General features: G+C 46.0%; 1 protein-coding gene across 1 annotated transcript in view; it reads right to left on the bottom strand.

The window, feature by feature from the left end:
• The window catches only part of CFAP251 (cilia and flagella associated protein 251), a 1318836-nt gene that overhangs the window by 489296 nt on the left and 812518 nt on the right, over nt 1-17022 (bottom strand). The gene's annotated exons all lie outside the window — the stretch shown is intronic.

Below are 17022 nucleotides of genomic sequence, written 5' to 3'. Positions count from 1 at the left end.
TGAATGGAAAAGGGAAAAAAGGGGAAAGTACGAGGAAGGGGGAGGAGTGGAGAGTGCGGCACAAGGAGAGAACAATATAAATAACGAGTGCAATAAACAAATAAAAGCAAAAATAAATAAAATAAATACAGGCATAGGCATGTGCGTAATTGATCAGATAGAGTAAATCTGATAAGTGCCAAAGAAAAATGGGGGACTGTATCGGTATAGATACAGTTCCCCAAGTGCAAGTGGCGGCTCCTCAGGAGGCAGTGCAGGAGGGTGAGCAGGTACCTGGGCCCAAGAGACAAAGGGTGGCCAGGAGCATGGTGTCGAGAGAGAAAAAACAGATCAGCAGGGGAGGGGAGGGGCAAAGGCAGAAGCATAGGGGAAGGTCTTGAAGTGCTTCCGGAACCAGAAATGGTTCTCCTCAAGTTTCAAGGTGGCCGGGAGGCTGTTCGAAAGGGAGGCCCCCGCCGAGTACAGAGATCTACCCCCGGCTTGTTTCTTTGAAAAACAACTGACTGAGGGAGTTAGAAGTAGAGGAGCACAGGGCCCAAGAGGGGAGGTATTTACGGAGGGATAGTTGAAGGTATTTTGGACCCAGGCCCCAGAAAGCCTTGTGAACAATACAGAGGGTTTTAAATGTAATCCTTGCGTCCACTGCGAGCCAATGAAGGGATTTCAGCACTGGAGAGATACGATCCCAGGGCTTGAGGCCAAGGACAAGTCTCGCAGTCCTGTTCTGGATTAGTTGTAAAGGGCAGAGAGTGGAGGCAGGTAGATTTAGAAAGAGGCTGCTACAATAGTCCAACCTAGAGAGAACCAGAGCTTGGGAGATAGTGAGTTTCTGGGGGAAGGAGGGGAAAGGTACAGTACCTATGAGAAGGTGCAGCTGGTAGTCGGACTTCTTAGAGAGGTCCGTGATGTGAGGAGAGAAGGAGAGGGTGGAGTTGAAGATGCCACCAAGGTCTTTTGCCTCACAAAAAGGCACAGGTAGAAGGCCCAAGGAGAGCAGCCAGAGTGAACGAGGGAAAGCGGGAGCAGGGGTCCCAATAATAAGGATTGTGGTCTTACTGGCTTTAAGGCAGAGATCAATGGAGGCACACCATTCCTGAATCGCGGATTAGACAGTCAGGAATGAGCGAGAGAGGAGAGGAGGCAGAGGGGAGCCTGAAGGAGAGTCATCTGCATAACAATGAATGTAGAGAATGTAGAGATGAGGTGGGCCACAGGTGCCAAGTAAATGTTGAAGAGCCAGGGTGAGGGGTTAGAGCCCTGGGGAACACCACATGTGGAGAGAGAGGTGTTGGAGAGAAAGGACCTCAGTTGGACATGGCAGGGTCGATCGAAGAGGAAGGAGATCAAGCAGGCTGGTGCCTGATCCATGATGCCCAGATTGTCACAGAGACGATTGATCAGGATGGCGTGATTGACCGTGTTGAAAGCAGAGGAAAGGGTAAGGAGGATGAGGACAGAAGGAATGCTAGAGTCGAGATTAGAAAGCAGGCCTTCACAAAATGTTCAGGATAGCAGTTTCCGTGCTTCTGGCTGCTATAAAGACAGACTGATGGTCATGGAGACAACCAAAAGATTCAGTATGGAAAGTAAGCTGGGAGATGGCGAGCGTTTCCAGCAGTTTGCCCAGGAAAGGAGTGATAGAGATAGGGTAGTAGTTTGCCAGAGAATAAGGATCAGCAGAAGGCTTCTTAAGGAGGGGGTGCATAAGGGAGTGCTTTAGGGCAGAGGGGAAGTTCCAGTGGCAAAAGAGTGATTGCAGAAATCGGCCAAGGCTGGAGCGAGGGTGTCGATGTGGTCCTTGATGGTTCTGGAGGAGCAGAGGAGCACCTGCTTGGATGACACGTTCATGACACTTTGTCTCGGGAGGATAGCTCAGCAGCAACGTGCTTGCCTTGGAAGCAAGACGACACGAGCAACACAGGTTCGATCCCCGGGTCCGCGCTTAGAAACCTCTGGGTATTAAGTGTGTTATAAATAACTCATCATATCATATCATTGTCTAGAAATATCATCAGGAGTGAACACAGGGAAAGAGGAGAAAGTAGCAATAGAGGGAGAGGCGACCAGAGAGGGGCCAAGAGAGGTAAAGGGAGAGAAAGAGGAGTGAGAGGACAGGATGTCCTGAGTTTTAGTGGTGAAGTGAGAAGCCTATGCCATGTAAAGGGCCTGGGAGGGAACAGGAGAGGTGGAGACTGCAGCAGAATTGGCCAGCTCCTTACATATTTTGAAGAGTTCAGGCACGTTGTTAGGGGCCGCAGAGAGGCAGGCTTAGATGTAGGCTCTATTTTTGGACAGGACAGAGAGTCTGTATTTCCTTTGGAGCAGGCAGCAGACCAGTTTGTCAGAGGATACACCTGATGCCCTCCACTTCCTCTTAGCCACCCTACACTTGAGTTTAAGGGTGGCAAGGTCGGAGTCATACCAAGAGTTGCACTTGGAGGTGGGCTTCAAAATGATCCTCATGACAGGGTCAACGACATCAAGAGTGTTAGGGATAGAGGGATGCAGGATAGAGAGGGCTGTGTCAGAGTGTGAGTCAGCCACAGGCATAGGAGAAAGGGAGAAAGTGACAGGGAAGGCCTCCACTGACAAACGCTTCATGGGCTGGATGACCGAGAAAGTGGGTGGAAGTGCAGGAGTCGGCTTCACCTGGGGAACAGGGAGCGTCAAGTGGGAAGAGAGAAAGAAAGTGGTCAGTCCAAGAGAGAGGAGTGGTGAGAGGGTTAGAGAGGGGGATGTCTGAAGACAAGAGAAAACCAAGCGTGTGCCCGGCAGAGTATCTCGGGCCAGAGGGTAAAATAGAAAGAGAGAGAGTCACAGAGATTGCGAAAGAGCCCCGATGAGGGGTAAGAAACATCCAGGTGGATGTTGAGGTCTCAGAGGAGGAGAACTTACGAGGTAGAGGCAAGGAGAGATCGGCTAACTCAGAGAGGAAGAGGTCGGTCTGGCCAGGAGGCCTGTAAGTGGTGACCACAGTAAGACAGAGGCCAGGACAAATGTGCTGCAACATTTTTGAAAGGATGCCAACAAGATGATTTAACCAGTTAGTTGATCTTTCAACCAGTCACCTTCTTCGAACGGCAGCCCACAACTAAAAGATATCTCAGAGCAGTTACACGAAACAGTGCAGCCGAGCCTTCTAATGTGACAAAGACATTAGAAGGTTTTGTTCACATCCCTGCACATGCATGATAAATGATAAGGAACAAGTTACTTACCTGTAACTGTTGTTCTCCAGCATGGGTCTGGCATGGATTCACTTGCCCATTGAAAATTCTTCGTCGTCAGGCTGGGAATCCTCGGTATGAAAAAATCAGTATCAGTTTCGTTTCTGATCTGTCTTTCTTAGTAGTAACCAATCACTGGTCTCTGGGTCATACTGCCCCCAGCCAATGACTGCCCTCTCCCTAAGCCCCACCCCTGGCAGCCATCCTCTGATTTGGTAGCACGTAAAGTGGCAGTATGACCAAGTGAATAGCCGCAGAGGGGTAGGAGGGAGGGTTCACATGTTAATCCATGCCAGACCCATGCTGGAGAACAACAGTTACAGGTAAGTAACTTGTTCTTTCTCCAGCATGGGGTCTGGCATGGATTCACATGCTCATGAATATAAGAATACATAGCAGTACACAAATGCACAACCACGGGAGGTGGCAAAGGCTCAACATTAAGCATAACATAGACTCAACATTAAGCAACTCTTACCTCCTCACCAGGCCCACCTTCAGGCGAACAGGTTGCGCAGCACTGCCTGGCCGACTCTGGACTCCTCCCTGGAATCCCGGTCGACGCAGTAGAATCTTGTGAAGGTGTGCGTCGACCTCCACGTAGCAGCCCTTCAGATGTCTAGCAGGGGTACACCAGACAAGAACGCCGTGGTAGCAGCTATCGCTCTGGTCGAATGGGCTCTCGGACGGCCGGGCAACGGTCGGTTTGCCAACCGTTGACAGTGCATGATGCAGCCGGAGAGCCATCTGGAAATGGAAGCCTTCGAGAGAGCCTTCCCTTGGTTCACAGGTCCAAAGTTTACAAACAGCTGTGATTTCTTCCGAAAAACCTCTTTGTTCGGTCCACGTAGAACTTCAGCGCTCTAGCTACATCCAGCGAGTGCAAAGTCCTCTCGGCCGGCGACGAAGGCGATGGGAAGAAAACTGGTAACACCAAGGGCTCGTTGAGATGGATGTCTGACGGTACCTTGGGCATGAAGGAGGGGTGTGTCCTCAGCACCACCCTCGTCTTGTGAAAAGTCAAGTATGGAGACTTGCAGGATAGGGCCTGAATCTCTCCCACGCGTCGTGCGGAGGTGATGGCCACAAGGAACGCTGTCTTCCACGACAGGAACTTCAACGCAGCCGAATGCAAAGGCTTGAATGGCAGGCCCATGAGCCTGGTCAGCACCACGTTGAGCTCCCATGCCGGGGCTGGAGCCTTCACCGGTGGGAACGATCGGAACAGTCCTTTCATAAACTCCTTCACCAGGCGATGAGACCACAGGGATGACCGTACTGCAGTTCTGGTGTATCGGGAAATCGCTGCCAGATGTATCTTGATGGTGGCATGAGCTAGTCCAGCTTTGGCCAGCGACAGTAAGTACGGTAGCACTTGAGGGGCCGTAATCTGTAGAGGGTTAATCTTCTGTGCACAGCACCAGAAAGAGAACCTCTTCCACTTGTGTCCGTAGCACTTGAGAGTTCAGGACACCCTGTCCCTTGCAACAACCTCTGTGCAGTCCGCCAGGATATCGTACACTCCAAACTCTAGTGCTGCAGGAACCAGGCCTGCAAGTTCAGCGACTCCGGGTCGTGATGAAGGATGGCGCCTCCTTCTCTGGAGAGAAGATCTGCGTCCGTCGACAGTTTGACTGGTGGGGACGCTGACAAGTCCAGAAGGTCCGGGAACCAGATCTGCCTCGGCCACGCCGGTGCGACAAGGATCATCCTGCACCGGGACCTCCTGAGCTGGTTGACGAGTCGCAATAGCAACGGCAACGGAGGGAACGCATACAGGAACAGGCCGTCCCAGGGGAACGAGAAAGCATCGCCCATGCTCCTCGGCTGGGGAAACCTGCTGGCGAACCTCAGGCACTTGAGTTCATCGCCGTCGCGAACAGGTCGATCTGGGGTTTGCCCCATCATTGAAAGAGTCGATCCACTTGATCCTAACGCAGCTCCCACTCGTGGCACGAGCGCAGCTCCCTGCTGAGCGAGTCAGCGATTGTGTTGTTTGTCCCTGCCAGATGAAAGGGTACCAGAAATATCCCCTGGGCAACGGCCCAGTGCCATAGAACCTGGGCTTCCTTGGACAGGGCTGGGGATCTTGTTCCTCCCTGCTTCCGGATGTATAACATCATGGTGGTGTTGTCGGTGAAGATCCTCACCACCTTGCCCTTGAGGGACGGGAGAAACGATCTGAGGGCCCAGAACACTGCTCGGAGCTCCAGTATGTTGATGTGGAGCGTCCTCTCCTCCAGGAGCCAGAGGCCTCTCGCATGAAGATCTCCGGTGTGCGCTCCCCACCCCTCCAGGGAGGCACGCGGGTGCCCCACCACCGAATTGCTTGGCGGAATACCTCGTTTTGCGAGATCTTTTCCTCAAAGCTGCCTGTCGCTTGCATCCAACGGGCATCGAGGAACTCCTGTAGAGGGTGCATCCAAAGCCTGCACAGGCGCACCAGGTCGATGCACGAGGAAATCATCCCAAGGAGGGACTTGATGGACCTCACCCTGGCCACGTCCGTGGCCAGCAGACGCTGCACCTTGCCCAGGATGGCCTTCGTCCTTTCCTCCGACGGCGAGGCCAATCGCGTTACTGTATCGAGCCTGGCTCCCAGAAACAGTGCGACCTGCGACTGAGCCATGTGGGATATGGGGAAGTTGATGGAGAATTCCAGGTCCGTGAGCAGCCGGACGGTCTTTGCTGTGTGTTCGACGGCAAGTTCCCTTGTTCTTGCTCGGATGAGACAAACTAATTAGGTGCACATTAGTTGGTGGTCGGTTCTCTTCTTTATTTTTACCACCACAGTCAATGTGTCTTATAAATAATAAACTGTTATGGTCATATTGGCCAACTTCAGCTTTAGAAATGATTGTAAAATGATTGTACGGTTGGACAATCCAGACATTCTGATTGTCACTATGGATATAGAATCATTATACTCTAAGATCCCCCAGTTGGAGACCCTTAGAGTAGTCGAAAGGATCTTAGACAAACTTTAGAGTTGATAGGCCGATGACCACAACTCAGAGATCCTACATACATTTGAAGATAGGGCTCGAGTAATCATACATCATTTTAACCTTATCTAACAGTAATAGGATACTAACCGATAGATTTTACAATAATTTGTAAAGCTGAAGTTGGCCAATATGACCATAACAGTTTATTATTTATAAGACACATTGGCAGTGGCGGTAAAAATAAAGAAGAGAACCGACCACCAACTAATGTGCACCTAATTAGTTTGTTTTAGGAAAGTAGTGAGAGAGCTGAGGGCCAGTATCTCTACAACCCATTGTAGGTGGCACAGCATCGCTATTCTACGGATGGGTGTGCCACACATTCGCGGACATGAGATATTTGAACACAGGGCCAGTGAGCTATCTATAGGGACTCAGACCCAGGAATAACTTATTTTTTAATGAAATAACTACTGTCTGTTTTGTGCTATATAGATTGGGCCGTAGACAAGTAGTGGAAGCCCTTTGACTTCTACTGTAAATAGCTATTCTTGCTTGGATGAGCCAATCTTCCAAGTAGGGGTAGACGTGGATCCCCTGCAGGCGCAGCCGCGCTGCCACCGGTGCTAGGCACTTGGTGAATACCCTGGGCGCCGACTTCAATCCGAATGGGAGGGCCTTGAACTGGTAGTGCCGTCCCTGGACCACGAACCTGAGAAACCTTCAGTGTCCTTTTAGAATGGGATGTGAAAGTACGCATCCTCCAAATCCAATGACGATAGGAAGTCGCCTTCCTCCAGCTGGCCTAGCACGTGCTGGAGGGTGACCATCCGGAACTTCTGTGCCTTGATGTATCTGTTTAGTCGACGCAGGTCCAGGATGGGATGCCATCCTCCTGTCTCTTCCTGACGAGAAAGTATCTGGAGTATACTCCGGAGCCCCGGAGCCTCTTTGGGACGAGCTCGATGGCTCCTTTCTTGAGCATCGCCCTTACCTCTAACAGCAGTTGAGGGACGTGGTTTTCCTTCCTGGCCCGAGAGGAATTCGGGGGCACTTCTTGAGAAATTCCAGAGTGTGCCCGTGGGCCAGGGCATCCAGCACCCAACTGTCAGTGGAGATGGACTCCCACACGCTGACGAACTTCATCAGCCGGCCTCCCACCGGGGTGCTTCGGTGGGGGCCCGACACAACGGCCGGTTCAGTCTTGCTTGGAAGTGGCCTTGCCGCCTTGTCCTCCCTGGCGACGACGTCGAGATCCACCTGACTTGCCTCGTCCCCTGTAAGCTTCTTGCGACGAGGAGCGGGACGCCTGGCGGTACGTCAAGGAGCCGCCGCCGAATCCTTTGGAGGCACCTTGCTTGCCTCCGGAGTTCCGAAAGGGCGGCCGCCATTGCTGCAGAACTCCCAAGGCCAAAGCCGTCTCTGTGTCAGTCTTGATGGCCTGCAGTGACTCATCCACTGTTTTTCCAAACAGTTTGTTCCCGTCGAAGGGCATGTCCAAAACCTTGGCTTGTACGTCTTGGCGGAAATCCGTCGCCTTGAGCCACCCCCGCCGTCTAAGAGGGAACAAAAGAGAGGCTCCAACCACAGGAATAGTTATTGACGCTACCCTTATGTCAGGATGTCTAAATGATTTAGTTCAAATAATTTCAAAATGCTTCTTCAAATAGTAAGCGGACCGATGGTATGATCCTCTGTTTGTTGAATTTAGTTCACATCCTGGTTTGATCCTACAGGCCTTCATGGTAGAGCTAGGCAGCCGGTTAACCTTGCTATACCTGAGGATCGACAAATAGGGCTTTCTTTCATTTCCCTTGTTTCTAAATTGGTGACATGCATTTTGGACTAATAACTTTGGTCCTGATCTGGCTGAACTCTATTCTGTCTCCAAGAAACTGTTTCTTGAGGCCGATCAGGGCTTATTGCTTTTGGATCCTTTAACTCCACCACCCTGTACAATGCCAAGGAAAATACAGTGGTTGAAATGCTAAATGGTCACACAGGAAGAGTGAATTGTGTACAGTGGATTCAGAAACATGACTGTGCTCCAGAGACAGAATTGGTTTCTGGGGGATCTGATAAGCATGTATTGCTTTGGCACCTGAGGAAGAACCAGGTTTCAGGCCGCTTCACCCCCTGTGCATAGAACAACCATTCACACGGAAAGGGTAGAGGATTCCAAATAGTGCAGACTATGCTTCCATTGCAACCAAGAAGGCATATAATCTGATGCCCTCCATATAGCCCTGAGGAATGTGGCTTAGCTACCTCGTACCACAGAAACCGGTCAGCTTTAAGAACAAACTGATCTAGTGCTCAACAGATATTGCACAGAGTCAGCCTGTTCCTGATAAGGATCCTCCTTGGAAATTATTTCTGAGGATCCAGCAATACCAAATATTCTAAGAAAGGAACCCACTGAAGAACCTTCTCTTCCCTGTTTTTAAAAAAACATCTGCACCTGCCTGACGGAGAAAACCCATTAAAAAATGTCAGTTCTTTCATCCGAAGAGGAACAGACACGTGTCTAGCCCAGAGTGGGCAAACATGTGCCTTTTAGCACGACACAGTGCATTAACACAAACTTGAAAGCCAAGTAAGAGATTTGTGCCATACAAGCTATCCCAGAAGAGATCTTGAACAATAAATGGGATTTTGATTTTGATCAATCCATGGTTCACAAAGGTATTATGGGTAGTAGATGCTCAAGAGCACACAGCCCCAATAAATTATCGAATGTAGTTTTGAAACAAAACCCTGCCATGTGGTCCTGTATTTTAACAAGTTATTTTAGGTAAATTAATCTCTCACAAGTACTCCCTAATTCATGGCACACTGCATACGTTGTCCCGATTTCTAAAAGAGGAAATCGTACCAACCCTACCAATTACAGACCCATCGCCATCCTAGACATTTGTAATATCGAACGGCATGGTCCCTGACAACAGGAAGGTAACAAAAATGGCAAACTGGGTTCCATAAAAGGCACTGTACTACTCTGAACGTCTTTCTTTCACGTTCTGCAAAGAAATTGGTTGGGAACAAAAAAGTCAGTTCTTATTCGTCGTGACCTTTGACACAACCGCAGCCTTTGACAAGGTGAATAGGAATCGCCTGTGGATTAAATTAGCTACGTGGGGCCTTACTTGGGGTCTATTGAGCCCAATAATTGTTTTGTACGCTGACTCTAATGTTAGGGTCAGACTTAATAACCAGCGAGGGCTGACGCAGGATATTCCCACTTCCACTGGGGTCAGACAGGGGTGCATTCTTGCCCCCTTTCTTTTAAATGTGTATGTCTCTGACAGGAGATTCGCTAGAGAAGGTTGCACTCGCCACCCCTAAAGTTAACAAGCAAAAGCTTTTATGGCTCTCGTATGCAGACGACTTCTTATTACTTGACTTAACCCCGGTTGGTCTGCAGGGGCTGATTGATGCATTTGGCAATTATGCAAGTCAGAATTTTCTACAAAGCAATGCGAAGAAAACTAAGGTCATCGACTGTACAACAAAAAGGTCAACTATGAACATTTGTTTTCATTGCGGAGGGGAGAAACCTGATTTGGTACCACATTTTACATAGTTGGGTTTCCCGATCTTTAGTAACCCCTCTAAATGTGCTACTTGGGAATACTTATGCGAGAAAATAAAGGGACCGAGTAATCACCTTGTAAAAATTGATGGGAAATGTGCTTGATTCGCCACACTGCCTACTTTAAAATTCTACAAGGGAGAGGTAGTCACAGAAGTTACCTATGGTGTGGAGGTATTTAATTTAATGTATCTAAACATGTTATTAAAACTGCCTAGATCTCTGCCAGCTGCTGCCATTCGCTATGAACTGGGGCAGTGGAATGTGGTGCTTTTCAACTTTATTTGGTAAGATCTTGACCACTTCGCCAGGAACATTGTACGATGATTTGAAAGCAATTGTGGACTTGCACTCCGAATTGGGAATAGATATGTCTGTTGATCATCTTTGCATTGAGTGTGACAAATTGGTGAACGACATTGGATCTAGTCGGATAGGGATTGATGCATCTTCCCAAACAAACAAAATTGCTCCTGGAAAGATGGGACTGGCACTTAAGAAAATGCATAGCTGCATCTCATTGGTCCATTTGGTTGTAGACCATAAGATGGTGGGTGTTCTTGCCCCGTTTTTGTCCATTTACCCTGGAAAAACAGCCAGTGGAAAATTCTTGAGATTCAGGTGGAAACTGTCTTTGGACTAAAGAGATCCTATGCAAACACAAGACAATACCCCCAGATATTGCATCACTGGATTGTTAAATGCCCTGCGTTACACAACACTCGCCTTAGATATTCTATGCGTTTTTTTTCATACTATGGCTTTTATTGACACTTGCTTTTGGAAAAGATGTCTAAGGGGCAGTGTAACTTCAGATGTGGTCGCAGTGGTTGGATTTCTGGGTTCCATGCAATTCGAAAATCTGGTTATTAACAAAAATCCTTCACATGACTTGTTTTAAAATCTTTTACTCTATTTTTTTAAGCAAAGTTTTGCATCGAATCTGATCTTTATTATTTTTACTATGTGGATGGATTTTAGGATGTTGTATTATAATGAACTGTGAAGGATGTCTATGTGGTATTTATTCATACTCTTCAATTTCTTTTTTTCCATTCTTTCTTTGTTAAAGGTCCTATATGAACCAACAACAATAAATAAAACAAACAAACCTTTACCAGGTGTTTTTCCATTCCAACAAATTATGTTTCATTTTTCTAAACTTATTTTTTGGCTGGTTTTGTGTGGCAGATTTTCCCCGCCACACAAAGGCAATACCGCATGCTGCAATTGCCGGGTGCAGTATTTTCTGCGTGTTGTAATTACCAGATCCCCATTGAGTCCTATGGTATGCAGAAATGAGGAATAACAGCATGTTCTGCCTGACTTGTAATCATGCAGACCTACCAATCCACCCAATAACACTGCATGCAGTAACGTTAAATGAGTTTGGAGGTATTACCAAATGTAATATCTCCAAACTGGCCTTCCTGGCAACGACGGTGTGATCCACTTGACTTTTTTAAAATCAATACCTCATTTATTTTTAGAACTATTAGGGCCTGATTCAGGGATGGACTGGCCCATAGGAAACTCTGGAGATTTCCCGGTAGGCCTCTACACTCTGGGCCTCTTGTGTGGTAACCTATTTTATTTCCAAATGTTCCGATAGGAAAAGAGATGGGTGTAATAGAATGTGTAATATGGGGCCACTTTGAACATTATTTCCATGGCCTCTTTTGGTTCCCAGTCGACCCATGGCCTGATCACAAGTTTGGTGGTAGTGGTAAAACACCCACTATTTACTGTTACTGGATGTTTTATGACTCTGCCAAATCCTGAGTGTCATTTCCAAAACTCTTATTACCCGTTGCTTTTGTGTGGAGGTGATTATCGCCACACAAAAGCAGTGCCACTGCCACATGTGGTCATTACTGGACCCTGCATAGTTCAACGGGACCCGGAAATGGGGGAATAACCCAAAGGTCAGCATGACTTTAGATCATGTGAACCTTTCCGCGCACCTAGTAACTACTGCATACAGTAAAGGTATCGGGCTATCAAGCCCTTAGTTTTACCTACATTACCTTACCATTTAAACTTAGTTAAATGCTTTTTTGTGCCCTTCTCCTTTTCTTTCAAATAAGAAGCACTCATTATCCCTGCTTGCAGAATGCACTGAGCCTGCACGAGATGAAAGATGACAGCCATCTACATTACAATTCAGAAACTTTCACAATCTGCATGCGGTCCAGTTACATGTGGTATCACAATGCATCAAATACAAGGAAGAGAAACATTTGAAGGCAAAATCATTTTGCCCTGAAATGTTCTTCTACAATGACCTGCCGAATGAGGCTATGAGCTGTATGTTGACACACAAGGACTTCTGAGCTCTCGTCAGTCAGGCTACCGCGCACAACACGGCACAGAGACTGCTATGTTCGACCTGAAAGCTAGTCTCGCAAATGTAGTGGATAATGGTCAAAGTACACTGCTGCTGCTGGATCTCTCAGCAGCTTTTGACTTTATAGATCATGTCTTGCTATTAGAAAGGTTGAGAACATTAGGTAATTGCTGAGACCATGCAGTCTCCTGGTTGGGCCCCCGTCAGACAAGAGTTATGATTGGTGAATTTCAGTCTCTTCCTGAATGGTTGACTTGTGGGGTTCCTCAGGGAGCCTGCCTCTCTCCTATACTGTTTGATATTTACATGCACCACTCTGTGACCTCCTGGATGCCTTTGGCATGGGTTATACCAACTACACTGATGACACCCAGATATTTCTTGCATTTACTCGAGATTATGGGAAAGATGTGATGAGGATTAATCAGATATACTCACTGATTCAAACGTGAATGGCGACAAACTCACTAGCTCTTAATGGTGGTAAAAAAAGAGCTTATGCTAGTGGGTTCTAGTCAACGCTTAAAGAGAATGGACCCTGATTATATGCAGTTTAGGATCAGTGACTGCAACATTAAGGTTAGCCCTTGTGTTAAAACTCTGGGAGACTATTTAGACTCAGGACTATGAAACAACATCAAATCATCTTGCGCATTTACTGTTAAACTTATCAGGCAGACGAAACCCTCTCCTTCCACTCCCAACATCGTCATGCTTGCGACGGCCCTAGTAAACTCCAGAATTGACTACTGCAATAGTCCTCTGGTGGGAACAGTCAAGAGCAATATCAGTTCCTTGCAAACTGCCCAAAATGGAGCCGTTAGAGTTGTAAGTGGGCTAACAAGGACAGAACATGTACTACACAGACAAGCAGATCCTTGCACTGGCTTCCAGTCTGTCACCAGATATCCCATATTTTTTTTTTTTTATTTTTTTTATTTTTTTTTTATTTCTTGTTTTAACCATAGGATTTTTACAAGAACATTTTTATAAGAAGGTTTCAAACATTTCCAATTTAACATTAGTCTAGATAAAATTGATGTTGGTATTCTTTAAAACATACAAATTTACATTATCTGTGTGCATAATATATACATATTCAACAATTTTTGTGTGATTATTTCCACGTGTTTTAATTTTATAACGATTTTAGATAAGTTCAGGGGTATCTAAGCGCAATTTATTAAAAAAGTTTACTGATGCAATAGATAAACTCATGTTGGCTGAGTTTAAAAGACAAGACCATCTCAAGGATGACTGGACCGAAGCAACCACACACATATTTTTCCCAAATGTATTGTTTCTGATTGAGTAGAGTGCCGTGCAATCTACTAATAGGTGTTCTAGAGTTTCTTTTTGAGACACAACAAGACAGAACCGGCAAAAATTCTCCGACATGGGTATTTGCTTACGCTGAGCCAGGATGTCTTTAGTCAACCATAAATTGAGTCGTATTCGCATAAATGCACTGCGTATGTATGGAGATGGTGACTTTAGCAAATATTTTTCTGGACATCTCATGTTCTTATCAGGATAGAAATGCGTATCGAAATGGTTATATTTCAAGCAGAGTTCACGATTCGTCCGCCAATCGTGAATATACACTTTATTTTTTGCATGGTCGGGGTTCAGGATCAAGGTTTCAACATCAACATCTGCTGATGCCGTAGTTTCGTATACATAAGTAGTCCATTTCACTGTAAATTTCTGAGGTGATTGAAACAGGTGTTTTGCCAGAACAGCAATTATGGTCTCAGATTCAATGTTCATTAAACATTTTCTGAGCAAGGCGCAGAGCTGCCAATGATATCTAGCCCTAAGAGAGATGAGACCAAGTTCGTATCTGATACACGCAATGGGTACAGATTGTGGCAGATGAAAAAGGGTTCTCCAATATTTGGCTTCAATTTTGTCGAGCTCCTTCACATCTGAAATGTCTCATGATTCCAGTCCATAAAGTATTATTGGTATTACTTTCTGCTGCCAATAATGTAGAACAGACTCCACAGAAAATTTACCGTATTTATGTAATATCAATTTGGATTGTGATATCGCAGTTGTCACTTTACTTTGAAGTAATTGAAAATGCTCTGTTGTCACCGAGCTGGCTTCAAATTGAGTTCCTAGGTATTTATAGCTCGACACAGTGTCAAGGACGATGTTTTTTACCCTCCACACAAACCTTGTTCTCTGAGATCGTTTCACAACGCAGGCTACAATTTGCGACTTTTTGATATTCATGGATAGCTCGTTGTCATCGAAATACATTGAAAGTACATCAATTAGTTTTTGAAGGCCTGTCGGTGTCTTAGATATTAGGACTAGGTCATCAGCATACCAGAGCGCTTGGATTGCGGAGCCATTCATTTTTGGTGAATCAGAGGATAGGTTGAGAAAAATTTCTTGTACATCGTGAATGAAAAAATTAAAAAGCCCCGATGCCAGAATACACCCTTGTTTTAATCCTCTTGATGTTTTGATGACTGTAGATAACAGGCCAGCAGTAGATAGGCGGACTCGTATAGAAGTGCCTGTGTGAAGAGCAATAATAATGTCCACGATGTCTTGAGGGCACTGAGCTTTCATTAATTTTTTAAAGAGTTTTATACGAGAAACCGAGTCAAATGCAGCATTTAAATCTATAAATGCAAAAAACAGTGATGTTTTAGTTTGATGAGCTTGAGCTTTCAATGTGTTGAGAATCATGAGGTTTACTGACGTCCCCAACCCACGTACAAATCCAGTTTGATTGCTATCACGATGCTTGTGTTTACATGTCCAGATGTTAAAGGCCGATAGCACTAAGCGATTAAAGATTTTGCCTGGAGCATCCAAAAGTGCAATCGGGCGATAGTTTGCTGGTACGCAGCGATCCCCTTTCTTAAAGCTTGGCACAATGACCGATGAGCGCCATGAATCGGGAATGCTGCGAGTTTTTAATATACGTTGAAAGATGTTATTCAGGATTTTCGCCCATATCTGAGGATGTTGCTTAAGCATAAAGTTGGTGATACCATCTGGGCCTGCCGCGCGGGAGGAAGACGATTTAAGAATGAGCGCCTCAATTAGGTTTTCAGAGCATTCTAAATTCCATGAGCCTGAGGAGTGAGATCCATAGTTGTGTGTATGAAAGGCTTTATCCGAGTACAATAGAGCAAAGTGTGAAACCCATAGATTTTCTGAAACTCCATTGAGTTGTGACTTTAAATTGTTCAAATTTGAGTTCAGATTGAGTATCTGCCAAATTTGAGCAGAGTTCTTGCTTGCTATAGCTGAAAGAAAGATCTCTCCGTCCTGATGGAATAGTTTTCCTTTATACATACGTATCCAAGATCTGTACTGCACTTTTAACCTTTTGCAAACTTGAAGCCGTTCGGGCCATGAAAGCTGTTTGGCTTGTCTCAAACCTCTATGGTACTCATTTTTTTTCTGTGATAATTGTTGATCAAATGTATGCTGGTGAGATCGGTTTGAAGGGAGGTAAAAGGTTCTGTATATAGACAAAGTGTCCACATAGGACTGTGATGTCTGAAAATCATTTTGTTGTATAATGCTTTCATTCAGTGCAGCAAGTTTAATCGATGTCCACCTAAAACGAGATTTAGCATTATTAATTGATAGATTTTGTGGCATCCATTCCGATTTGGCGTGGTCTTGTTGGTTAGCTCCCGTCCATGTCAATCTTAGCATGTGGTGCCAATAATATTCTATCTCTCACATACAAATGTCTATCAAATCAGGCCCCGACTTATCTGAAAGAACGAATTCAGAATGCACATGTTCTACGTTCCTTACGCTCAAATGGAAAAAGGAATTTCACTGTGCCTCGCTTCAAACTGAAGAAGTTTGCCGGAACTTGCTTTGATACTCAGGCTCCCATTTAATGGAATTCACTCTCTTGTGATATTAGGGATATTCCAGCCCTATCAGGGATCAAAAGAGATATAAAAAACCTCCTGTTTAATTCTAAGGATTAGGGTGAAATCTACTCTGTTGTCTTCCATGCATGATAATTTTGCTCTTCCCCTATATTACACCACACTTTTGTTTGTTATTTGTTGTCTGTCTGTCTGAGCGCACTGAGGCCTATAGGTGTGTTGCGCTATAGAAGAATTTAATAATAATAATAATAATAACAATAATAATCTTAATGCTAGGACACCTGCTACGCAACAATGTCCTGATTAGGGGAATTAAGGCAATGGGATGTAAGAATACGAAGCACCACCATGCACGAGTTCCTTGGAAGGTGGGCTACAAATGGTAACGCTTGGTCAGTGCCTTAAACAAACGCCTGCTTTCAACATAAGCAATTGCAGAGCAAAGCAAAGGAAATGATATGAAGGACAACAAGGCAGGCGCAGAGTTCTTTAAAGACATTGGGCCTCATTACTAGAGTGGTGGTATGTAAACAAGGGTGCCGGTAGGCTTACCGGCACCCTTGTTTCCGTACTGCCACACTACGAGCCTGCCTGCCAGGGCCGCTGTGCCCGACAGGTCTGACACTGCTGGGCACAGTGGCCCCAGCAGGCTGAGTTGCCATGGAATCACTGTCAGCAACAGTGCCGGTGCTTCCGAGTCCACATTCCTATGGAGCCCTATCGGACTCCATGGGAATGGGGACTTACATTTTCCGGTGCCTGACTTCCCGGGCCGCCGGGACTTGTAATGGCCCGGTGGCACCGGGAAGTCAGGCACCGGAAACAGTGTTTCGGGGTTACCACCGACCTTGGAATGAGGGCCATTGTCAAAAACACTATGGTGGGTGATTGATTGCACCACGTCTTTGATGATTAATCGGATAATAGTTTATCTGATTAAAGGTTTTTTGGAAATCCTCACCTTATTGAGCAATTTATTGTTGAGTTAAGGTACTATGACAAATATTTTAGAACATAAGAACATGTT

Source organism: Ambystoma mexicanum, chromosome 10 (assembly GCF_040938575.1).
Source record: "Ambystoma mexicanum isolate Mex_15411 chromosome 10, UKY_AmexF1_1, whole genome shotgun sequence".
In the NCBI taxonomy this organism is placed as follows: domain Eukaryota; kingdom Metazoa; phylum Chordata; class Amphibia; order Caudata; family Ambystomatidae; genus Ambystoma; species Ambystoma mexicanum.
This window is presented reverse-complemented; position numbering and strand designations above follow the sequence as displayed.